Source organism: Erithacus rubecula (genome assembly GCF_903797595.1).
Source record: "Erithacus rubecula genome assembly, chromosome: 8".
In the NCBI taxonomy this organism is placed as follows: domain Eukaryota; kingdom Metazoa; phylum Chordata; class Aves; order Passeriformes; family Muscicapidae; genus Erithacus; species Erithacus rubecula.
In genome coordinates this window covers 9,521,414-9,548,153 of record NC_136659.1, presented here as the reverse complement: position 1 = coordinate 9,548,153, position 26,740 = coordinate 9,521,414, and the positions used below count along the sequence as shown (strand labels likewise).

At 39.0% G+C, this 26,740-nt stretch overlaps 1 protein-coding gene and 1 long non-coding RNA gene across 2 annotated transcripts in view; one reads left to right on the top strand and one right to left on the bottom strand.

Moving 5' to 3' along the window:
- The window catches only part of SLC39A10 (solute carrier family 39 member 10), a 49,233-nt gene extending 47,981 nt beyond the window's left edge, over positions 1 to 1,252 (bottom strand). Inside the window, exon 1 of the mRNA XM_079311429.1 lies at positions 1,158 to 1,252. The gene's annotated coding sequence lies outside the window, so the exon portion shown is untranslated. The remainder of the gene's footprint in view (positions 1 to 1,157) is intronic.
- LOC306804625 overlaps positions 1 to 24,642 on the top strand; it is a 30,165-nt gene extending 5,523 nt beyond the window's left edge. Inside the window, exons 2-3 of the long non-coding RNA XR_013774955.1 lie at positions 22,743 to 22,881; positions 23,988 to 24,642. This is a non-coding gene — a long non-coding RNA (uncharacterized lncRNA). The remainder of the gene's footprint in view (positions 1 to 22,742; positions 22,882 to 23,987) is intronic.
- The last annotated feature ends 2,098 nt before the right edge of the window (positions 24,643 to 26,740 follow it).

The window sequence follows — 26,740 nt, the reverse complement described above, 5'->3', positions numbered from 1 at the left end:
TTTTAGCTACAGATGATGCATCACTGGCAAATTAATTTTTTAATTATATAACACATTTCTTAATCTAAATAAAATAAAAAAGGAAGAAAAAAAATCACTTTTATGACACTTAAAACATTCCTTGCCTCATCAGAATGCAACCAATTTATAATAATCCTTTTCAAATGCAGGTGTTTGATGAATTCATTTGGACAACTATGTAACCTTCTGCTCTACCACTTTCACATTACTGCTAATCTGTTTAATGTCTAAACCAACCCTAGAGAACAGTTCAAGAGGAAGTGATACAATTTGCTTGTTTCTTTTGGAGCTGCTTCTGAGCACATGCCATTAACACTTTATACATGAATGATGGGAAAATAGTCATGGTGTGTCATTAAAGACTGGTGATGAACACAGCATCTATCTCTCATTCATTACTGTTCAAACACAATAGAGCTGATCCAACTATATTCTTCTCTTATTCCATACATGCCTACCTTTTTTTTTTTTTTTTTTTTTTTTTTTTTTTTAATGCAATCATCCAGCAGGTCTTTACTTATCAAGCTCCCTATTTGCTAAGTAACTGGCACATATTGGGAGCCAGCCTTGTGCTGTTCATCCAGCTGCTAAGTGCTTTTAGTGTGCAACATGCTTTCACCTCATAAATGCTTTAACACCCAACCCTCTCCAGTGAAGATGTTGCAAAACTTAGAGCATTTTTGAATTAATACAAGAGATGATCCCATATATCACTGTTACATCTGATAGCATGTTTCCCACCCATGAACCAATTTCCTGGAAGAGTATTTTATGCACACAACAAATTTTAATCTAAAAGTGTGAACCCATATTTCCATGTTTATTGCTTCTCTTTACAAATGAGAGGATTACTTCTCTCTCTTTGCTCTCCTGGATATTTCACAATATGTGGGACAGGACAAGTTTGTTGATTTCTTGTTACTCCTGATTTATAAAGTAAGCCAATTTTTAATCTTTGAGTTTACACCTACACCCTTAGAGTTAAAGATTTTGGAGCAAACTCAAATACTTGTTCTGCATCTGCAGCTTTCTTAAGAATTGTGTCGAAGTTAATGATTCACCATTTCATAGTCTGGTAACATACTGTCTACTCAGCAGGAATAACAGAAAGAAATTAGATATCCCACTATACTTACTGCCTGTCCTGGAGATGAGTGGACTCTGTCTTCTCAGGGAGGGAAAAGAGACTAGAGATTTTATTCTAATAGATGTAAAGCATTCCCTAAGTATCCCAAAGTATCTCCACAGCAGTGCCACAGAAGACTACTGGGACAACATTTTATGGAGAAGGAGGTCTAGAACACGTGGAGGATGTTTGCATGCTACTGTTACCAGGAACTGACCATGAAACAGGGCACTTTTGGGAAAAACCTTATCATGAAAACTACTTAAAATTCCTGCCTCTGACTGCCAGTGTGGCTTAGTGGATTCCCCTGAGATGGTTTACAAACAAAGGACAGCAAAGTGTGCAAAGGACGTGGTTATGTAATTGTGAGGCAATTTTTACGCTACAGAAATAAGGTTGTAGTAGTTATAAATTAGTTCCTTTCCCCCCCCCTCCCTCACATCAGACAATAGAACATCAACTATCAAAGAATTACGAGAGCTAATTTCTTTCCTGTTGCTTTTACGTCAGTTTTGACAGGAACTAATTACAGGTAGTTTGCTCAGACGTGATACTAATATTCTTTGTGTATCTGCTGGAGAAACTGCACATTTAACTAAATAGAATTAGTATTATAAATGTAATAGAATTAGTGTGATAAACGTATCTGAGATACTAAATATCCATCAGATATCTGTCTGTCTAAATGAGCTGCTTCAACACTGCAAGCCAAGTTTAGGCACATGCATTTTGCTGTGTTAAATATGCACGTTATTGAAACCAGGGCAGCTGATCTGTAGATTAGAATTATTTGTACAGGTAACTGAAACAAATTAAATGCTCCCCATTACAAACCTATATTTGAATGCTAAGTATTTAATCATTCAGCTGGGGTAGAGTTACATACTTGGATAAAATACTAGAAATCTGATGCAGCTGTTTGTGAAGACTTACTACATTTCTCCTGGGCAAAGATCACAGATCAGCATTAATTTTCAAGCCCTAATCTAGATGATCGAGGTTACCTTTCACTTTTGCAATACTTAATTCTGTGTGTAATATAATGCTTTGCCATGAACATTTTTTTTTTATTACAAGAAATTATGTGTGGAATGATTTTTAAATTGTGTGAAAAAACAATGTGAAACATACCTACATAGAGAATATTTTAGTACTCCTAGAAGTAAAAATCATCATGGTTACAGAGCAGTTAGCAGAACTGCTCAAAGCGTATCTCTCAAGTAGATTTCTAGGACAGAAAACAACAAGTACCTTACTAAAAATTAATATTTAAATGTGAACTGTCTTCTGGATGCTTTCATTTCAGGGTTAAGGCTAATACAGTCTAGGCTTGTAGACCTGTGAGTTTTCTAACTAAATAATTCTCTAAGTTCTTACAAAATAGTCAGAAACCTTTTATTTCTTGCACAAAGAACAAACAAACAAACAGAACAAGACCCAAACAAAAAACTCCCCTCACCTACCTAGTTTAGAAAGAAAATATTCTGAATACAAATACTCTGTCAAACTCACAGGATTTCAAACACAATCTAGTTGCAAAAATTGACTGATTGAACTTAAAAACAGTTAAGGGATACAAATTCAGATATCTGCTATAAATGAAATGTGGTTTTATTTTTAGGTGATGAAATGAGTAGAAAGAATAACATTGCTACAGGAGATACAGAAGGCTTTAATTTATGTACAAACCCTGAGTTAATGAGTGATACACATTTTAATGCAGATAGATGTAAAAGAGTTAGATGGGACCAATGAATAGATATTTGCTGATAAGAAAGAAACAGATGTGAGTGCAGGGCAAGTAAAAATAGACACATCTTCTGTTAAAGAGACACCTAAAGGAGCCAAAATTATTTGGGAAAACATCACTATGTAATGAGGGTGGATTCCTGCAAAGAAATGCCCAAATTGCCTCTCACATAATAAATATAAGCAGTGGCTTTATTTTTCACTTTTTAAGATCTCCCTTGATACAACCCTTTTTCTGAGACACACCACAAACCAGAGATATATTTATATTTCAGAATGCTCAGGAAGAAAAACAGGAACTGTGCAAGGAATCCTTTACAGCAGAAGCACAGCTGTTGTTTAAGGCCTGAATTCTGAAGACACAGAATATTTAACTTTTGCTGTAATCCCAGTCATTTCAATGCCTCGACTTTTTGAATCTCTCCCTTCATTGCTGTAACTCAGTTGCCCTTGTAACTCACCTTGCATTTACCAGTCGAGTTCTGTAAAGGCTGTTTAACAAAGCCCCATATACCCTAAAAGTACAGTCCTTTTAGTACAGACATCTATTAACTGTCTGGAGGATGGAGAACCTCCAGTTTCTACATGCTCTCACACAAGAAGTAGCAAGAGAATTAATTTGTTTTCATAAAGGTAAGATTTGGAACATTTAGGATTTGAAATGTAACGTGTCACTGAAAGAATGAGAACTCCAAACAGAGCTAACCATTAAGGAAAGTAATACCAAAGCAAACTTTTTTTTAATAATTTCAGATTTGCTTGGGAAGCCATGGAGTGATGGCTAGGATCTGCCATGGGACATCCTTTCTTGGAGAATGGAGGGTTCTCGTCTGTTTTTAGAATACATTTTAAAACTCTAAGGGTCTTGGGTGATCAATAAAATCCAACCTTCTTAGATTTTGTGGATTAAGTAGGTAGGTTTAGGCCAAGCAGAGTGGGAGAGCTAGCAGCAGACAGCACCATGAAGCTTTTTCTGTGCCCGTGTTAAACCAATGCCTGTGCTGGCTGTAGAGATTTCAGCTACTGGATTGAGGTTTCTTTTCTTGGAACCAAGATCAAAGCTCTGATTCTATAGTGGCATTAATAATTTAATGTCTTCTTCTATTTTTTTTTTTTTTTTTTTTTTTTTTTTTTTTTTTTTAACAAGAGAGGGCCTGTTACTGTTTGTGATGTTCATCCTGCCAAAATCCAGTTTGGGGTGTTGAACACTCCCTTATCCAGAGCAATCTGGTTTTGTTGCCGCCTGTTTTATTGGAAAGAACACCATGCTGCAGGGTATGCATTTAATAGTTAATATACTTATTATCAAGTGCAGCTTTTGCCATCCTCTGCATTTCACAACCAGCTAGCCTGGTGTTGAAGGATCACAAAATTGTAAGTGTTCTGTGTTTTTCATGTGGATGCCTACCAGGTGAAGTGAGATTGAGCAAGATCCCAAGCAAGATCTCCCACCAAGGTCACTGTCAATGGCCACCTAAAGCCACACAGTGGCTTTAACTCAGTCACACAGTCTGATTAAAATCTATCTAATGAAAATCTTAACTCTTTTCTGAGGGCAAAGTCATCTCCACAGAGCCTATACCTGGAGCTGCTTCGCTCAGCAGCATTGCATATGAATTTGGCTAATTAGCACTGAAGGAAGGTAACTGAGGAGCTCATTGCATACAGAGGAGTCAAAGCAGAGTGCTGATGCCCAGCAGGAGCAGCACCACACTGAAATCTGGGGCTTCAGCAGATTCTCAGGGACAGGAGGTGCCACCTCCTCTCACCCAGCAGCTCTCTGGTTTGAGCTGACAGTCAGTAGCTGTCTAAGAGTCAATTTTTTGACAGGGAAGCTGCCAATGTGCAAGGCTGTCGATGGTTTGGAGGAAATGTGTTTTCTGAATTGTGCAGGTATTAATTCCAATATATTTGGAATTAACTCTCCAGTCCACACACTCTTCCCCACTTTAGAACAAAGCCTATTTCACTCCTTTTCAGAAAGCAGAAACATGAATATCAAAACTCCATGCTCACAGTGTATTTGAAACCTAGGCTTTTGTGAGCAAGGAAACAACTCACATAAATGTGGAAATGACTGTTTTACTGTTTGGCATTCCCCCAAACATTTACTTATTACAGCCACTTACTTGTTTTACCAATGAGCAGCTAAAGGGTGATGGTAGTAGATAAGAAATATTTAATAACCAAGGATGCATCCTTTTGCTTTACTCAGAACTCTGAGGGTATCCAGTTCCCAGTGAATCTGGAAGTCAACAGGAACCCAAGAGCTGAGCTTGGCCTCCCTTTTGGCAGGAAAAGCACCACCTGGTGAACCACTTTGAGAGGCTGCAAGGAGTAAACTGGTCTGCAAACACGTAGTGAAGCCCTTTGTTCTCACAAAGAATCAGGTGGAGATAATTCCCTGCAGTGACACCAATCAGAGAGGATGGCATGAGGGGCAGGATGAAAGGAAGGGATGGTGTTCATGGTACAGTGCCCAGCTCCATGTGCTTCCTGCACTGATCCTAGCCAGGTTCTCAGGTACTGAAAAATCATTTGTTTGAAGGTCACCCATTCTTCTGTGCTTAAATAAAGTTTTTGGTAAAGTGTTAGTCATTCACAGAGGAATTAAACTATCAGAGCCATAGCTTCATGCCAAGAAATCATAATATGGTTACTCTGCGCCCAAGTCCAGAGTGAAAGTAATTTGTACAGCCTAGTTAAAATACTTGTACAGTTTAAGAATTTTTTAGGCTTTCTTCTATCCTTAAAATCTACACCCATGTATACCCACAGTTTAAGCATGATCTGTTTGTTTACATGCTCTTTAATCATCTGAATTAAAAAGCATTGCTGCAAACTGCATGTGTTCATAAGAAGTTCATGTAGGCCTCTAGATTTAGTGGCACTGTATATTCTATTATCTTGTCCTTTTCTGAAGAAATGTATTCCTGACAATGTTTCCAACTTTAGTGTTAGGAAAAAAGGGACAAAGGAAACAAACATCTGGGACAAAGCAGTCACTGATCCTAAATTGGAAAAGCCTCCCCTTTAAGATGAGGCAGTGTGATGATTTGCTGCCTTATCTACATTATACACTGGAACATAGTGCAGAGATCCTGAGGGCAGTACTGGAGCTGAGGGCAGAGCAGCTGAGCAGATGTGGCTCTGTAGGACTGGTCATAGTAGCTGTTCCTCATGCCTTTGGTTGTCACTGGAAGCAGGGGACAGAGAGGAGGGTGCAGGCAACAGATTTGAGTTGTGGCTAAAGATGGGAAGAGTTAGGTAATTTCTGATAAAAAGTGAAAATATCTTCCAGTGGAAAAGACATTTTCGTCCACTCACTCAGAAACCTTTCATTATGCCCCCTCAACAGTTTCCCAAAGTTTATGATTATCATCTTTATTTTATGTCTTTTCATATATTAGGCCTCAATATCTGCAAGTAAGAAGGTCTTGCCTGTCATGCTAAACCAGCTGGAGCTAAATCAGTGTCATGGTCCCAGAGAAGCAGTTTCAGAGGCAGTAGAAGTGCCTTGGAGGATAGGAAATTATGTTGACAGTTCTGCAGAAATGCAACTTCTTTAGGCACTCAATCTCCTTCTAGCATGTTCAAAACAGAAAGAAGATAGAATAAAAGTACTAGCTCTGCTACAGACTGATGGAGCTCTAGGAAGCTTTTCTGCAGTTTCCAAAGTTATCCTGTGCTTTTGGAAAGGACTGTTTTGGAAAAAGCTTCAAAGAAAGAGAATAAATCTGGCTTTTAAAGCTATTGATCAGTTTGAATGTTTTAGACTTTCACCACTGCAGACTAGAAAAATTTGATAAAAGCAGCCTCCTGATTAGCCTTTGCTGTTCTCTTCAGCTCCTAAGTTGAACTCTGCTGAAGAGTCTAATGTTTGCTGCATGGGCTCCCAAAGCCCTCTGTGCCTTTCAGATCCACAAGCATGGATTTGGGATTGCAAGAAAGAAACAAAGAATGAGGGAAAGCCAGGAAGTCATCAATCTAGGAAAAAGTAAAAGTTTTAGCTATGGCTCCTCCCAACAACTGATTAAAGGCTAAGAGAAGCTTGGCTGGAAAGACTGCTTCCCTCCTGAGCCCCAAGGTAAGCAAACACTGTAAATGATCTGGGGAAATGGCAGCAGAAAAAAGGTGGAGGATTTCTCTTAGTATGAACTTTTTTGAGATGGATTCAAACAAAAGCTGAGTAACTCTTCAGCTATGAGATTTGCTGATCTCCATGGATTGGAGCTCCACAGTTCATGACCATGGTTAGGTGAGAGTTTTATGTGGAATGTTTAAACATAGAAACTGATGTAATATGGCATATGGATATGTTTGCCAGACAGCAAATATGCACAGGATTTGTTTTGATGCAGGAAGCTTTACCATTCAAAACAGTTGCCCCAAATGATGGGTTGAAGATAAGCATTCAGCTTAGAACTGGGCACCATTGCCATGTGGAAAGTACCTGTGAGTTGGACCCAGGTGCAGTACTGAGAAGATTGCATTACCTCTCTGCATCAGTGATCATAAGTGGGAAAACTATCAGCTTATAGTGATATTGAACTGAAACAAAATAAAGTAAGAACACAGAAACAGCCTCAGTAAGATTCACTGGTTGTCACGTGTACCAGCATCATCTGGATTTAACAACTACAGATTAGCAGGATCATTAAAAAAAAACCAAACAAACAAAACTGAAACACAAGCGAAACCAAAAACCCAACTCAAAACCTCCAAACCACACCCCCAAAATTACAAGGGATAAAACTATTTTCATTGGAGAGTCTAGAAGAAGCTGTGAATGGCTACATTGCCAGGTTTACTCAATATATATTATACATAATTATTAAGTGACATATATATGAACTCATTTACAAGAAGCTATTAGAAGAGCTAAGGATAGAATACTTGGAATTATGGTGCTGAGTCCAAGCTAACTGTAGGTCCATATAAAGCTACTGAAAACCTACAGCTAATTACAGGCCATAAACAAAGCTGAGAGCAAGCCAGCACCACTCAGGAGAGAAAAAAAAGAAAGGAAACCAAGCCCAAAAACTCCACCATAGACTAACTAGGAATGGCAGAATAAGTTATGATGTAAAAAGCATCAATATCACAGCACCAGCATCACACAGTAACTCCAAATCAGAGGCTGGATAAAGAGCACAAAGGAAACCTTTGCCCCACACCAGCTAGGAAAGCAAGGTAATGACATGACTGAGGTGTTCAAACACTGACTAACCATGGTTATCCATTCTCTGCTGTACCAGTAACACACCCTGACCAGAAAGCTGAGTGCAAAAACCCCACCCCAACCCAAAATCCCCAGCCCTTGGCAGGCCTAGATAGAAGTGTGGTACAACAGGAGATGTTCTGATGCTGGATATGGAAAGCTGCCACCTGCCAAATTCACTGTAGCTTGAGAAGAGCTTAATAACCTCAGCTGCAGGGAGATGGGCCAAAGGCTGGAGGTGCCACTCTCTGCATTGATCATTTTCAAGAGATGCAGCAGATGAGGGGTGGGGGAGAAGAGGAACATCAAGGTGTCAGGAAGATGCAATGCTGGCAATAAATTATTGAGTTCTATTTTAAACATCACAGCTTCCTGTCATTGCAGTTACAGCCACAGTAAAGTCAAAATGTGTCTTTAATTGAAAGTAGTGGAAGACAACATATTGAGCTAGGCCTTTTGTGAAAGTCCATTTGTTGCAATTAGATTTCAGTAGGCATTGGGCACCTGGGGTTTACTAGATTCAAAAATCTCAGCCTTAAATTTTTGCTATAGAGGTTTAAGAGAGAATTTTTGCATGTTATTGAGAGTAAAGTTAAGTGGATTTCAGAGAGAAATTTTCCAGAAATCAACACTAATTATATTGCTTTGGTAGTAAGAGATCAAAAAAGTCATTACCAGATTAAACATACTTTTCATTTTTTGGAGGCTTTGCTAGATCACATGGCTCAGGTAGTTAATTTAAAAACTAGCCCCTCTGAGTTTCTCACTTTGCTGTACATATAATGAGCAATTCTAAACACAGTTGGTCATTATGCTTTTGTAAAATATTTGATCTCTTAACTTTTCTTGATAAAACTGTGAAACAGATAAATGGACCAAATATTATAGACCATTTTAATAATCATAACAACAAAAAACCCACAAAACCTTTATGATCCATCACTAGTTAAGTTTGAAGATTCAGTTCCTTGAATTAAATTTTTCTGCCTGACACTTAAAATTACCTTTACTTTTCAGCCCATATCCATAAAATATTACTGCTTATAAAACAAATCAAAACAATTTAAATATAAAAGATAGAGAAAGAGACAAGAGCAAAAAGGAAAAGCAAAGTGTGGTTACTAATGCCATTTCCAGTGAAGGGATGAATTTCAAGAAGGTATGGCTAATTATTGGTATTAAGAGTTGAATTATAACTATGGAGGTTCTAAACAGAGCTAGTATATTTGGCTTAATTAATGATGAGGACAGCTGGGAATATGGACAGAAAGGCTGAAGGAATGGTAATGGCTACTGTCACTTGACATGAGTAAGTGACAAAACAGGATATGATTGTTGTTGTTTCCTTGCTTCAAGTTCTTTGGAGTCAAAAAGCTAGAAGGCATTTTGAAGTTTCTTTCTTTCCAAGCTCATACCTTGTTTATCCTGACATCCTAAACTCACACATCTCTTGCTAAAATTCTTTAACATCTAGAGGATAACAAATGCTTTATAAGTTCGATATAAAAATTGCCCCTTTATGGCATGGCAGCAGCAGGGAGATAGACCTGGAATTCAGTTTCAAACAATCACAATGCCAGCACAATGGAGAGCCTCAGGTCCAGCTGGGGTTGGTTTATGCCTGTCATGAGATCAGCAGTGAATGCATTTTAAACTGCTGACAGTGGAATCCCAGGCAATTTCTTTTTTCTCCATGCAGCATTTGTTAACCTCAGTTAGTATTCTAAAGAAGTGACACGATCCATTTATTTATGTATATGATCTGTTCCAGCAATCTGTTAAATCATATGTTTACATTTTGAGTAAATGCCCAATGACTAAACTTTATTCACCTCTTTCAGTGCAACTCTAGCAAGAATTACTGCTGATAGTACCTCATGATATTTTAAAGTACACTGCAGTTAGATTTCACACCTAAGATCAATCTGCTGTTACTGAAGAGCCACAATATTTACTGCAACTTGACTGTGAAAATTCCCATTTATTAAATCTTTTAACCTGTAGATCAGCAGCTCATTTCTCCACATTTCTGTGTGCTTACCATTAGGTCAGCCATAAAGTGTTCTCAGAAGTGGATGAATGCTTTGGAATGCTCACAGGGATGCAATGCTGCCACATAACAATGCAGATACACACAGAGGATTAAAGGCAGTGATACAGGCTTGCAGACAGCTTTGCTCTAAACAGGGGCAGACAGTCCCTGCAGGATCAGCAGAAGGCATTTCACTTGCACACACAGATTTATGGAGCTTTACATATGAGGTACTCAGTGAACTAAACAAGATTATTTATCTGCATAAAATAAGCATTCATGGAAGCCTCCAAAGCTTATGGACTCAAGTTTCTGCCCACCTGTTCCCCAACCAAACATGTTGGATTTTGACTAGCTATTGCACACTCCATTTCCTAAAGGCCCCAGATTTGTAACATGGAGTGTAAAATGGTGTGTGCCTTATTCACTGGAGAGAGAAGCAGTGAAAAGGACTTCATCTAGTTAGGAGTTTTTATCTTAAGAGATGACATTCAGTTCTCCCTGTACACATCTTCTGACCCTAAAATTCATACTGTGTATCAGGAAACTTCAGAGCCTATGCTTGAGGTGCTGCCACAATATGTCTGGTGTTTCAGTAAAAAAACAAGCCAGAATTTATTTCCCTAATGCTCTAAGACTTTTTCTTCTCATTTAAGTTTTACACTGAAGAGTCAATTCAGTTTCCTTGACGCTATCAGTGTTTATACATGGAAGCTGATTTCTTCCAAGACATGGAAATTTTTTTTCCACACAGATTCTGTCTAAGCTGCATTACCTGACAACAGGGCCAGATAAAGAGTGTCAATGTAGATATTACTGTGACTCATTTGGCAGGCAGCTATTTGTAAAAGATTGTAATTTTACTGTGTGCTGAAACCACAGTTCAGCCAGTCTATGAGCAAAGACTTGCTTTCTCATATTTCAGATTTTTAGCTTGCAGCCTGCTCCCCAACACACTGTTAATTAAGGGCTGATTGTACTTAATCTTCATATTGCAAAGGTTTTATGGTCTTGCTTTGTAGAGTGCATAGTATTTAGACAAACAGTGAGCTGATCTCAGCTGGCTTGTCTGGATGCTAATGATGTAAATATACATCTCTGGAGAGGAGTTTGTTCTCCTCAGTTACACTGACACTGAATCAAAAGCCAGTTGTATGCATCAGTGGTCAGATCAGGCACTATCTAGTGCTGAATTTTGGTTTGGACCCAGCAGAACTAATGTGAGATAGGATAATCTGCATGTACCTTGTCTTTAAAAAAACCAAAAAAACAACAAAACACCTAAAAAACCAGGTCCATAAAAAACCCCAACCCCCCAGACAATGGTAAGGAAAAACCTGACACATAGGATATCCTACCATGTTATCATTTCTCAGATGAAAGATTAAAAAAAGATCAGATCATGAGAGAATTGATACTAAGGAAATGAATCATTTGTGACCACAGAGGAATTCTACTGGGAAGGGGAGAGAGGGCAAGCAAAACCAGAAGAAAAGGAATCTGACTGATGAGGGCGGAAAATGAAGGAACAATTCAAGATTTCACACATGCCAACTCATCACTTTCAACTGCTCCATTTTTTGCATTTGTTTCAGGCTCTGATTAAGACTTTTGCACCTTCCCTGGGGCACTGATAAGATTTCTTTCACTGCTCTTTTCTCATGTAGACTCTAATGAGAACCTAGAACGTTGCTTTTACCTTCATCAGGTCACTTACATGTGCGTTCTATCCTTTTTCTGCCGTGTTTTGCCCTCTGTCCTTCCCTTGACCATCAGTGCCACCCCTGAAGATCTTGATTCCCTTTCTGCTGCAGAAATCTGTTTTCTCTCTGAACCATGACCATGTTGCTACACCTTTAGTGAGCTCCATGTCAGTAGATCACCACTAGCTGAAGTAATAGCAAGGTTGAAGCCACCTGTAGGTCATGGAGGTCAAATACTTCTCCATGTCCATTTCTATTACTTCACTGGAACAGAAAGAGCCCCAAGACCTACAAGGTAATTTCCTGCTCTGCATGAGATTCCTAGAATGTTGCTTGTGTGTGACTTCCATACTCTCTTTTGTACTAGCCCAATTTTGTCTTCATTCTCCACTATCCTTGATTTATTTCCCTAAAACTTTTAAACTGGAAGACTGTTGACTCCTGCCTTCTCGTTTCCTTACACCAACATTTAAGCTGAACATCTGTGGCTCAGTTGTAATGTTAATAAATATTTGAATACAGGAAATGGGATACTGTAGTGCTAATGTATCTTCACTCAGTTCTTACAATAAACATCTCTTCCACATCTCCTTTCCTCCCCACTACATCTGCCAGGATAGATAACCCCTCAAAGCTTTGCCCTCCTACAGAGACACTGGAAAGAGAAAGGGGAACTAACTGCTCCATCTATCAATCTTCCCTCTGGCCCAAAGCTGTGTACACTCCCACAGGGGATCTTTAGTGGAAGCACATTTTGTGCTGCAGAACATGTGCTAGTTTACATCCTGTTTTCATTTCTGCAGAAAATTCACCTCCTAACAGTAATGGGGAGAGTTTCTGTAATCTCTTGATTGGCCAGCTATATAAGAAGCCATGTTCCTTGAGCAACACAAAAACCTGCAGGTTGGAAATGGGCACAAGGTGCATTACTATGCACAGAGTGTTGTGCAGACCAGCAGGATTACCTCTGGAGACTTTATTAGGAAAAGCAATTATTGATTAACCTGCACAGAAATATATACCCAGTGCAGTCCTGCCCTTTGCCTCTGTGCTATCACTTCTAAAACACAAAGAAATTATATCTTACTGATGTCTAATTATTCACCATCTCCACTACCTTTGCACCATTTGGTGCAGCCATTTCCAGCAGCACCAATCAATAGCAATACCACATTTCAGAATATCTGATACTCCATCTTTCTTTCACCTTTGTATTCAGCTCACTCATTTGATAAATTCTGTGGCCTGGTAGATTAATAGCTTCCTTTACCAATGTAAGAGTTTTTGCTAGTTTATCTTTTCATCTCTAAAAGTCCAGCCAAGAATATGCTGAAAACTTCCTTTTCCTAGGTATTCTTCTATTTTTTTAAATTTATTTTTTTAAAGAGGCTGGAAGGATAATTATTTATTTTTAACCAGTAGAAACTCTATAAGGTCATGCAATTGTCAATGAAAATTGACGTACATACATTTTATTAATGATGATGAACCAAAACGAAGGAAAGAAAATCTTATTATTACTATTTCACAAGATTGATAATATTTGATATGAAGTTACAGAGAAACAGATACAGTGTCCTATACTATTATCCAGTATATATCAAACACTCTTCAAAAGCATCCTGCATTTCAGATGTTAAGATGTAAACCCTCCAAGAATAAAATCTCATTTGTCTCTCTCACTTAACCAGTCTCATAACAGGTAAGTGAACACAAAGATAAACATTACAGATAAAACATAATCTATCTAAATTGGTTAATGTCAAAGCTTGTAATATTAATATGTATTAATGTGCTTACTCATCACTCCTCTCTCACAAGGCACATAATTGTTTGTCATCTGGGCTTAAACATTCTGTGCCTAGTGCATGGCTGAGTTTGGACTTTTTATTTATTTTTTTTTTTTTAAAGTGGTTGTGCAATTTTTTTTTATTTTTTAAAGTGGTTGTGCAAGTATGTGTAAAACTCTGCCAACTCTAGAAATCAGCCAAGAGTTATGGTAACAATTTTCTGTGTCTCACAGAGCAGACTGTATGTACAAAACAAAATGAGAGAATGAGAGAAACACATGTCAAGGAGGGATCCTGTGCTGTTTCAAGACAAAAAAGAAAAAAAACCATTCAAGTTTAGCCAAGTTAAAAGCTTTTGATAGAAGCTCATAAATGCCATTTGGACTCTCCTGCCACAGCAACTAAGTATCTGACTGTGATGTATGTTTACACTTGTTCAATGTGCCCAACTTCCTTAAAATTCCTAGCACTTATTGGTTCTATTATCAGCTGTTCAAACTAAAAAGTGGAAAGATGGACATTTCCAGTGAGCTAATATTGGATCTGGGCAGGCACTGAATGCCTGTCTGTTTTTCCTCAATTCTTGAATATTATTTTTCTATGATAGTTAGACATGATGATCTTAAAGGTTCTTTCCAACCTTAACAATTCTATAACATTCTATGACATTCAGGAAGAGGAGGAAATTTTTTTTGTTTTAAACAGAAGGTCTGAAAATATTTTGAAGAGAATCAAGTGAAATGAAGGTCCAAGCTACTTGACTTATAATTTTGGGAACAACCTTTGTACTAGCTAGGTCCCATGCAAAACTGTGTAGAAAATGAGTCTGCAAGTTCTCCTACTGTTTTTTTTTGGTTTTGTTTTTCTTTTGGTGGAAAACCTTATTTCCATGATGATAATGACTTAAAAATAAATGGTGATCTCTATGCTCATTAAGAGGAATGTAAAATGATATCCAACCCCAGCATCCTCCTCACTCTGCAGGCTAACAAGAGAGAACAGCACATTGGGTTGTACAGAGTCTTATCTTCTAAATATTGCACTAATATCAACAATATGCAAATGAGTGCCCACTTTTAAAGTTAAACATAGTAATTCATTCTATCCTATCCCAAGTCACTGTATGAACTGTGGGCTTTATGGGATCTTGAAGGTTCTTACCTAGCACCTCTATTACAGTCCTTTTCTGGTCTTTGGCCCTCCACAACTCAAAGTTATTGCAGGGCTTTCATTTCCATACTGTTTGAAAATGGCACCTATAGAAATAAAGCTGGCTCTTCATTTACTGCTCTCCTGCCCCCTGTCAAATCCCACTAAACAGGGGGAAACTGTAGAGCTTACTTCATCACAGGATCCCAGTTTTAAATCAAGAATTAAGGAGAGGAGCTGTGGGATTCCTATTCCCATTAATCCACAACTAGTAGTGGATTTGGTGTGGCATGTTACTCACTCTAGCCCTGACTTCCTTGTGACCCCCAGTGTGCACATAGCAGTAATCCTGCCTTTTGGGCAGCAGGGAAAAGCCCAGACTGCATCTCACCCAGGTAGGAGGAAAGGCAAGGCTGTCTGAACTGTTCTGCTTTGTTTGCCACATTGCTGGGTTTTTCCCTGGCTGTATTGAACCTTGTTTTGTTTTAGCCATTGTTCAGGTCTTGGCTGTACAGGACTTATGTTCTACATCTCTATTTTTTCCTGTAATTTACTGGTCTTATCAGTAAAGATGGTTCCCTGTGGAACAGCTATATTTAGTTGATTTTGGATTCAGTTTTAGTCTTATAGTGACAGCTGTGCCCTCAAAAGCTGCTTGTAAACAGTTCCATGGAAAGGCATAAAGCACTCCAGGGGCTCGCCAGAAGAGGAAATAGGGCCACAAGTGTAGGACAGATAAGATCCCTAAGGGGATAAAATAAGATTTAACTACAGAGACCTACCATTTCAAATAAATGAGATTATGATAATAGGCAACATGAAGGTAGGCAAGGGGTTTCGAGAAATCACGCAGACGAGCTTTGGGTGACGTGTATTAAAGAAGAAAGCTGTGGTGCAGGCAGACTATCAGAAAGCCAGGTCCACTGCTCCATACAGAAGAAGAAAAGTGAGATTTTCACTTTGTTAAATAGTAGAGGAACAGCTAGGAGAGAACAGCTCTTTAGTGAGCTGTTGCAAAAAGCTAGTTTAACAATTACTTCATTAGCAGCATAGAACAATCCTGTTGGAAGGAGAGAAGCCATATTCTTGCCCTTGGACTCACATCCTTAGCTATTCCTACTCTACTTTCCCATGTTTCTTGTGGCACACTGTGCTTGTTGGGAGAAGCCCCTGCAGCTTTTCTGAAACCTCATCAGGATCAGCCTGGAAACACCAAACATATCCATGGGCAACTTCTCTAGCACTCACTATAGGAACTATTCCCTGCTCATACAACAGACTTCATAAAACTTCAGGGAACTTCACTCAATTTAAAAGGTGTTCTGCCAAATTGGTTAAAAGTGTCCAACATCTCCAAAGCTGTGAAAAATGCGGCAATATAATTCTAAAAACATTGGTTATTTTAGGTCCTAGTCTTTGCATTCTAATGAAGCCTGCAAAGGCTGTAGCAAATTATGTACCTTCTGCACACCTGTTATAAACACCAGAAGTATTTGGCTGGTGGTTCTTTCCTCCCAGTCTCTTTGATTTCCCCTACAAACTTCTGCAAGCATGCCTCATGACAGGAAATCCAAAAATATTTGCTACCTTCTCTGCAAAACCTATTTTACCTGGATTCATTTTACACTTCTGATAACACTCTGCAAAGATTCCTCTGAAGTATCACAATTACGAAACGTTCCAGTAATAACAAGGGTATTGTTAAAACTTTTTTTGTCTTAATTCCCACAAATTTCTCAGAAGAAAAAGCCAATCCCACAGAAGAGTAATGCTTCAATCCCTTATGAGGTTGGAATATGTGTCTGTACAGGTGGAAAGAGGGTATGTGAGAGCTGTATTTGCATTGAAGGAACAGGTATATTTTTAAAGCAACCTGTATCATCAAAATCTTTGCTTGCTTCAAGTAATTTGGTGATCTGTTATTTTATATGCTGTCACACAGAGTTCATCCTGGTTTTCAGCAAGGAATGGCATCAAGCAGAGAAGAAAACTTTTCCAGAGTTGCTGTGTGGCCACCCAGCCTTGGGTTTTTGCACTGGTCATTGGCCAATCCATCTGCACTTTGGGGCAGTTGGTCATCTTGACCTATTGGAAAAACCCACTTGAGGCTGATGTGATTTGGTTCAGGAAGATTTGCAGAACTCACACTTCATCTATCAGCATGGTCTCAGGCAAAGTTTGGGAATTTCACCAAAGAAGGGGAGGAAGCCTAAGGTATGGTAAAGTATGGTGAGGTGGGGTACCTGGCCCAGGTATGCAAATAGTTTCTGTCCTATCTAATCCAAAATTTTGGACATTTTTCTGTAGCTGGTTTATTCTGGCTTATGTAATTATAAATACACAACATATTTAGAAAAAATTAAACTTGATTTCTTTGTCTATATTTTTCCAGTGAGTTTGTTCCATTTTGCAGTATGAAAAAATCTCTAGCATTCCAGTGCTTTAGCTCTGCACACTGCTATGACTCATCAAATGTCCCCAGCACTGCAGGTGCTCTGTGGCTTTCTATAGCACTAAAGGGACAGTCACTTTCAGTGTGGATGGCCAGACTGTACAGCCCCTGTTTGCTCACCATTCACTGGAGGCAATTTAATTCATCTGTACAATGCCTGGCACCAGTTTCAAAGACAACACTTCACCTGAGGCATGTCTATCAAACCTTCTCAAATGGAGAAAAATATCTTAATGGAAAAAAAAAAAAAGAACTGTAGACAACTTGTACAAGATCTTTAGTTTCATTTTATCAAATGGTTTACCTGTGCTTGAAAATACCCAGAACACAGGTAAAAGTCTTTCAAATGCTAAGTTTAGCCTTTTCTTACAGAAGCATTTTGTCACTTAGTTATTGTTTATAAATATTCTGTTCTTCTTTCTTTCAAATTCCTCATTTCCAATGAAAGTTTTACTCAAACAAATGTAAGCCACATCTGAAAGGTTGTTTTGTGTTGCCATACATAAGACCTTGAGATTAATTGCTTAATGCATGGTAGGGGTAAAAGTAACCACAGAAACCTGGCAGCAATACTTGAGTCCCTAATACTCTTTTTTCAAGCTATGTATTAATGCCAAGTAGCCCCCAAATTAGCACAGATTAAAAAGAAATCATAAACCATACTAACATTTAATGAAGAACACTGACATTTCTGTTGCACAATGGATAAAAACTACAGTAGCTCCATCTGAACTGTGCTGGAGCTGAGTGTGAATAAGCAATGTACATCAATGGAAACATCCAAGGAGCACAGACCACAGTGTTCCAAAGGCAGTTCCAAAGAGTTTGAGAGGTTAAAGTTACTAGCATGGTGTGGCTCTGATCCCAGAAAATACACTAGCTTCATCACACACGTGGAATTTTATGGTTAGCTGAAAGAGAAAGTGACTAAAGAGCTTGCAGGGTTAAACTTCTATCTTGATAAAGAGGAAGGGTTGTAGCAGCTTTATACAAGAAGTGCCTAAGTAAAGGAGGGAAGGAATCTGTGGAACTTTTTAAAAATTTAAATGTTTGTCTTGAGTATGACAGAAGTCTTACAGAGAACACAATTAGTTTTTCTCAATTTTCCTAGGCCTTTCAGCTGCATTTGAAGTCAGTTCTAAGAGCATAAGCAAACCCTCTCCTCTAAACAAGATTGCCACCTTTATTTCTGATTTATTGAGAATTTAATTCATACTTTAGATTTGATTATTTTTAGTCCTTGTGGCACCATTCCCCCTCTCCTGTTACCCAGGAGACAACTATCTATTGTTTTCTTTTGAAGAAAACCCAAAGCTTTGCAAAGCTATACAAAGCTATGCCTCCTGTGTATTCCACACCCGATAACACCCATTTTTGGCTTGTTCTTCAAACATGCCATTCCAGTACAAAATAGGTTTGCCTCCCTCCATAACCCCAAATATTTCCTGCCTTCTCTCCTCAGCTTTTGAGGCTAGGAACATATGTAATCCCAGTCATCCACTGATATCTTACAGATTTTCCTTTGCCTTACAGAGACTCAGTGAGCAGCAGCATCAAGATCAGATTGCTCTGTTCTAGCAGCCTGTCCTGATTTCATGCACCTTCTTAATGGTGCTTTTCTTCTGCCATCCAAAAATTTGTATTAGCTAAAAACCACTGCTGCATTTAATTTCTTTTTTAAAGGATTAAACAGGGTACAAATATCCAGCAGAAGATGCACTGATCTTTCTCTGGTAACCATGCTGCCATTTCCTGATGTTCCAGACTCCTGCCTGCTATGATTGTAGCCAGTTGCATAGCTAGATAAGAATGACATCTTTATAGAAGTATCTATAGAATCATTTAGGTTGGGAAAGACATTTAAGATGGAATTCAACCACAAACCTAATGCTGCCATCACCAGAAGTGATGGGATGAACAAATATCCTTTTCCAGGTGCTCTCTAGAGTGCAGCTGGTGATGATGATAGTGAAGATAAAGATTACAATTTTTGCTGTGCTTCTCTTCTAGTAAAACAGACATTTCATCATGGACCACCCCAAACTCCCTATTGTACTGCTCCCACCTGCTATGCCAGTGGAACCAACTGGAGTGTGGTTGGACAACAACTGCAGGTGTTCAAACTGCCTGTTTAGCTTCCTGTGTGATTATTATTGAGTGATCTTCCACCACCACAGAAAGTTATCCTCTCCCCTGAAGGCTTTACAGACAAGGAGTGCAAAGCACCCAGCTCTCAGGTTCCCTGCTGCCTTTCTTGCCTCAGTGTAGGCTGGTTCAGACTGATGATTCACAGATCCATCTATTTTCAGCACGGCTTCTTGGCCTTTTAGGTCATGGCACTGCTTTTGCTTGCAGGGATCTTGCTTGTGTGAAGGTACATGCCTGATGTCTGCTCCCAGCAGGCTTTCAGCAGCTGCTTCACCATGCACTGCTTTGCTCCAGAGCAGGCTTATTTATCTCTGTGCTCAGCAACATGCTGCACTTCTCTGAGACAGACATTATCTTCTCATTTGAGTGCAGCCCATTCACATTACACGTGAATGCATGCTCTCTATAGCACATATCCAGGTGGGAGGTCTCCTGTGGGCTTTCTGAGCTTGTTTGCTCAGTTTGATGAGCTGCTAGTTCTGTTTGATCTGGAGAACAGTCACAGCAACAAGATACACACAGTGACCCCAGCACCAAGTCAAGACAGAGGACACCCAACAGAAGCTTTTGAAGAAGTGAAAGATTTTGGCTGACTTCCACTGTCCAGTCCCATGACAGGAGCTGCTCCATGCAGTGATCTGACTTTAGGCACAAAGTGCCTTTTAGAGAGGCTTCACTGAAGTGTAAAATCCTCAGAACATCTTGGTAGAGATCAGTAGATCTCTAGTTATGATCAGCTCCAAATCAATTGTCTGAACACCACTGAGTCTTAAATCCAAATAGTACAGAAAATAAGCTGAGAAGAGGTTATTTAGAGGGATCTATGTGTTTCTCAACACTGGGACCATCACAGCTGTCAGGCAAAAATGATGTGAATAAAAAAACAGTAATCCTGAAATAGGCAGTGCCCAGGCAGACATTAGATAACTAGATGAGCATGAAATATTCCTGAGCCACACCTTCCCTGGGGACTGACCAGCAGATTTGCCAGGTTAATGAAGACCTATACAAAGCAACCTATACAAAACTCCTATACACAAACTGCTGGGCTCTGTCTATAATGTATATTTTGAAGATGTTTGTACATAGTTAAGGTATTATTCAATCCCACTGTGAGCAATGCTACCAGCATCACATAAAATACTTCATACATTGCAAGTTTTTAATCAAAAATGACTAACTTTTTGATGCTCATTCCTACAAGAGAAATCTGACCTTGATCTTCTTTTTATAGAAACCCATTAAATCAAATTTGCAAAAAAACCAGTGCAGATCCCATAAAAGTCATTGGCCTGAACTAGCCAACATTTAGTCTTCTAGTGGAATCCTTTAAGGAGGATTATGGTACTCACACACACACCTATTAAAAAGATAATTATGCTGAAGAAATTAAACAACCTACACATGATGCCTCAAGCTATTGCACAGTTTTCTTGCAGTATGCTTTAAAAGGCCATTGGCTGCGTCCACCTTTTTCCAGATGCAGGAAAATACCTTCCTTTGAGACTGTGCCAATCTAAACTACAGAGTTAGTCATAGACCATAATGGCTTAAAATTTAGAGCAACTTCAAGATGAGAGCACTGAGCTCATGTTCAGGCTGGAACTGTGACCCTGGTTGTTTCAAGTCCAAGGGCAGCCTACAGCCCAACTCAGCTCTTATATAATGCTGTAAAACATTTCTAAGAGTCTCCCTTTTAATCTTTTAGCAAGAAGTACTTCTTATCCCAGACTTATGGGGCATAACTGGGCAGCACAAGAGAGCTGTGCCAACTGACACTAGGGCAGAGCTCTAGCTTTTCATCAAGAAAAACTTCCAAGTATCAAATCTTCTGCTGCAGCTGGCAAGCTGAGCCTGAAACTTTCCTCCCCAGCTCTCCCTCTGCAGCAGTCTGCATGTAACATTACAGAGAAAATAAAAATTAGAGCAACTTCAAAGGGTTTTTTTTTTTTTTTAATTCAGACACCAACGATTGTAGCTTATTTAATCATCAGAAACCAATACCAACACAGGCTTTATTCTTGCTGGAGATATGCAATAAGGAAACATAGCACTAAGATTTTCAAGGTCTCCCTTTTCCTATTAAGATTAGGGTAAAATGTCAGTTTAAACCAAACAAAAAACCTGCCCCCACCTTCCTCCCTCCCACTCTCCGCACCACAAAACCCAAACCTTCTGAGACAGAAACAAAAGCCAGAAGTCCCTGGAGATTGTCTGTTGTTTCTGGAGGTGGGTCAGCTGGACATTGCCTTAGTTCTGTTTCCAGTTAGCTGATATTTTTAGGCTATTCCCACTTTGTGTGTACTATTTGCTGAAAAGAACATGAAGCTGCAGTAATATCTTATTATCTAAGTCTCCCAAAGCCCCTCAAACCCTGACAGAAAAAAATGAATACATTGAGTTCTGTTCTATACCGTCATTTTGAGTTACAAACTGACTGTTATGGCTTACATATAATTACATTATTAATACATAGCAAAAAAGAGAAAAATCTTTACATGTTTTGCTTATGTCTAATAGTTTTCCACTTGACTCAAGGACCAGTCCTTAAGCAACACCTGCTTGTTCATAGGAATACGACTTCAAAACCCAGAGAGCAAGGGCCCAAACCCATCATTACAGCCAAGTGCAGTTTGTAATACTGTGGGTAGTTCTGTTACACCACTGGTGAGGTTTGGCACAACTGAGCTTTCCAAGACAAGGGCAGACAACAAATCAAAGTAGATCCTCTGTAAGAAGCTTATAATTTTAAGAGCAAAAAGCAAATCATTGGCCTTGAAGTGCAGCTCCTGCAGCCGCAGAGCACACAGCCCCTGCAGAGTCTCACCTTTCCCCAGCTTTGCTCAGGAAGCAGAGCAGTGCACACACACTTACCTGGCTGTCCCTGGGCTGCAGAGCTCCTGGCACAGCCCGGGTGCCCTTTATACGGCAGGCATTCCTCTGCTCCCTGCTCCCAAGGCTCGAGTAAAGGAGAACTGTTTATGCTACTGCACTGATAAAAATCACCTCAGAGGGGCCCAGAGCTGCCCTCATAGCTCATAAATTATATAGTTTTACTCTGCTTGGCACAGGCTTGAACCCTGTTATAATTTAGGTTAAAAGACAACACAAAGTTTCTGCCTTTTCAGAGCCCTTCGGCAGTTTTGCTGCAAACCACAGGGTCTGGTCAGGCCTCTACAGGTGTTCTTAATTAGGAGAGAATCCAGGGAAGGTACAAGCCTTAAAGATATATGGCTTTTAAGCACAAGCCTTCAAAACTCAGCCCTATCATACTGTCATCTTCATTGAGTTATGCTTACAAAGAGCACAGATAAAATAATGTTTAATCAGACCTGCTGCTTCCCTTTGCAGGCAAAAGATAATGAAATAGCTATCCTGCAGTATGAAAGCATTGAGTTATCTCATCCTAATATGAGTGCATGGTTGATTCACCTTCCTGTCTTTGACTTGCCTTAACACTTGGATTTAAAAAGTACTCCTGTCCTCAGAGGTAAGAGTCATGTATAAAAAACCAGCACGGAGATTTCTTGCAGAATGTGATTATTTTTGGGAACACATCACCTGGTCTCTTATTCACATTTTCAAGAGAAGACTGAATCACTTTAAAAAGCAGAGACTTCACAGAAACAGCATGAAACCATGCATGGAAATAAATATGCAGCTATGGCCTGGATAGTCATTAATGATGCTCAGCCTGTGAGGATGTATGGCAGTAATATTCTTCATTTTGAAAGAGTCAGAGGAAAAAAAGGCACAAGCAATTATGCCACACAGGGCCATGAAATATATTAGACCCCTTCTTAATGCTGGATAAAATGAGGCAGGCTTACAAAAGCATTGCCACTGACATACCCCAAAGAATTCTCCAAAACAACAGCCCTGGCTCTCCAAGCACCAAATTTCCAGAGCAATCTATCAAGGAATCTATCATATAAAGCAACTAGAAGGTCTGGGACCATAGACATTTGTCTTTTCAAAGGTCATAAAGTGTTGTCAGTGGAGCATTTTCCTGCTCCCTGAATTATGAGCAGCAGACCTGTTCTGTGGCTGAGTTGGTTGGACTTTAATTTTTGTTTGTTGAGGGAGTGAGGATCATTTATGGCCTGTGGAAATTCCCTACCAGGTTCTCTGCCGTGGTCCTGGTGGTTCCTACTGCAAACTGCTCTGAAGATGTTGCAATGCTTCAGGACTCTTCAGATCACCAACTCCAGAGGAATTTTGGGAAGATGTCAGGATTGAAGGGTACAGGCCAGGATTCCACCTGTGCAAAAGCAACATAAGCCAGTTATAAAAGGCTCCAGGCCTATGCTACTGTTGTAGTACCTGGGGCATCTCTGAAAGCTCAGGGATAACATAAAGACTCTTGTCTTTCCTAAGCATTGGACTGAGCCATCTAAATAAAATTTTGAGAGTCATGAAGGAAGAGGGAATATTCATGCTCCTTTTGAACCTAACTGAGCTGTTATTCTGAACAATATCCTGAAACTGTCCCCACTCTCTGGCAATGTTCATAGAAAGCCTAAGAACATTAGCTTTTTCCTTTGGGCTTCTTATCAAGATGTCTGGCTGAAAATTCTTCCCCATTTTTTATTCCAGAAACCCTCAGCATTCCCAGCCTCCAGTTTAACAGAACCTGACTATCTCCACTGAATTCAGAAGTCCTCTGGATGGACTTACTGTCTCAGTATTGGTCAGTGCCACCAGCTGAATCAGGAACCTTCATTTGGTGGTGGAACTGCTTACCAGTGCCTCTTCTGGAAGTGTAATTTTAGTTCTGGCTCTCTAGAAAGTCCTCAACATCACCTCAGAAATGTGCCAAATCAACATTAATTTCCAAAAAGTTCTAATATGAGAAGTAATTATGTCAAATAAGATTCTTGGCTAAGAGAAACTGATGTTATCATTTAAAAAAAGATCTGGCAAAGCCACAGTGGTAAAGATATGAAAAGTAAATAAGCACAGGAGATAATACAAAGATGCTGAGTTAGGCAGGAAATTATTTCTAATATGAAGTAAGTCTCTCCTTTATAGTACTCATTCCACCAAAATTGATGTATTTAAATTGCTGAGAAGGTGCCCTTATTCATTGCTGTTTACAGAATATTAGTTTAAATGCTGAGTTCATTTAGTTCTGGCTAGGTCAGTAATTGTGGTAATGAACAAAGTGTAGCCTCAACCATTTGCTTTAAGAGGAGTAGATGCTCATTTACAAAATAAAAATACTTTCTTTTTGTGATTTCATAGAGACATAAAAAAAAAATAATGACCCTGTGCAGGCTCAAGTGAGAGGTTAGATTCCATGAAAGCTTAAAGTCATGACAGTTCCTTGTGCACTATAAAATCTGTGACTGCTATGAAACAACACCCTGTTTAATACCCACATACTTCAATTCTCGGTAATAAAAGTTTCAGATGAAAAAATTAATTATTATTTGATTAACTGGTAAAATGCGGTGGTATAAATCATTCAGATAATTTCCTTTCCCCATTGATAAATTATTGATAAAGTTACTTCAGTAATAATTGTTCATAGTTTTGATTAGGCCCTCCATATTTTCAGTCAGTAGTTCTACTTTGAATTGCTGTGCAATGAATAAATATGATTTTAAACTTGTAGTGAGAATGTCACATATATAAAAAGTGTTTAATTCACAAATTAATTGATGAAGCTGACTATGGGTGTCATAGCTCAGCTTTGTAAAGTAGTCACCTTGCTCTTCTTGCCTTCACAAACAGAGGAATGGCTGCTTGATTTATTTTTTTATGAGTACCTTCAGCATATTTTGTAATATTACCCAAAGTTAAAGAACTTCTTTAAATCTGCTAGCTTATAATATCATGCAATCCAATTACATCCATTCTCAAAGGGCTGGATTCAAAGCTTTGAAACCAATGCCAATCAGCTTCTTCATTATTTCTTAATAAATCACAGCATGATCAGTGAGTTCTGTGAGACACTTCTGTGTCTTCTGCATCCTCTGCAGAGAGTGCATTGGAAGCCAGGTCGATGTCTAATTTGGGCACAGCATGACAAGTTAATGCAGACAAGAAAACCACAGAAATGAAACTCAACTGCTGCCTGAAAAAGGTGGGAGTGGATTTAGCAGTGCAGTTTTGTTAAAGAACTTCCAGTTAGGGCCAGTGGTTCCAGTGTGCTCACTGGCTGACCTGAACTCTGTCAGAGAATCTGACAGCTCTGGGAATGAGAGAAAGGTCTCCCAAAGCCATTCTTCACATCTCTCACTGGGCAAGTGGTATGTTTATTTCTGCCAGACTATGGTATATTTACAATTGTTATAAAGTTTTCTCAGTTTTGTAATAGAGAAGAGAAACTTTCAAATTAGGGCTTTGTCCAGTAAGGCAGGAGATCTCTTTTCTGGTTTTAGTAGTGACACATACTTTAAAGGTGCACAAGTAAACCAGCAAATTATTTATTGCCTGTGCCAATCTCTCAGCTATAAAATAAATTAAGTACTGCAGACAGAGCAGCAGAATGCCACATTATCAGTATCTGTTTTATGGTGATGGTGAAAAGAAACAGGAAGTGAAATGAACTGTGATATGCAAGTAAAAACTGAAAGAACATCACTGGGGACACTACAGTGAAAAAGGAAAAACAGTTGGACAAAATAATATGAAGGAAGAAAAATATGAAGCAAAAAGTAACAAGAAGCAGGTGGGAAACAACCTGGTACTTTGACAAGGATACTAATTTACAGTAAAAGTAAATATGAAGTCTTATTAAATACACAACTATAATGCAAAAGAATATCCTCACAAAACTTTTGTCCAGATGCTTGTTCTCCTGAGTCCCCTAAAATGTAGTTAAGTTGTATCTTATTTTAAGGTCAGAAGGGCTCTCCTAGTCTGACTTCTCGTCTATATACAGCGTGCATCTCATCCAGCATTCACTGTGTGCAGCACAGTAACTGCGCAGAAGGAAATACCTGCCTTCTAAAACAATCTACACTTCCCCCGTATTCTCTGCACCTTCTTGGAATATCCAGAGCTTCAATTTATTGAGGTCACTAAGTATGGTTCTTTTTTCATGTGGACAGAGATCAGACAACCTGTCTTTAGAAAAGTTGCCAAGAACTAAACTGACTTTGAGACTGACTTGCTACAGTTTTCAGTTTAGGCTCAAAACCTTTGTAACTGTTATTTTCTTCATTTAACACAAGCATTCAGTGATAACCTGTGAGTCCAATTACTACTTCTTACTCAGAGGTTTTCAGTTCACTTAATTTCTTTATAACCAGCAAGAATGTTCCCTTAAAAAGGTAAAATACCTTTTAATTTATGAATTCATTTGAAGGGATGCCATCATTCCAGTTACTACCCTTGTATTA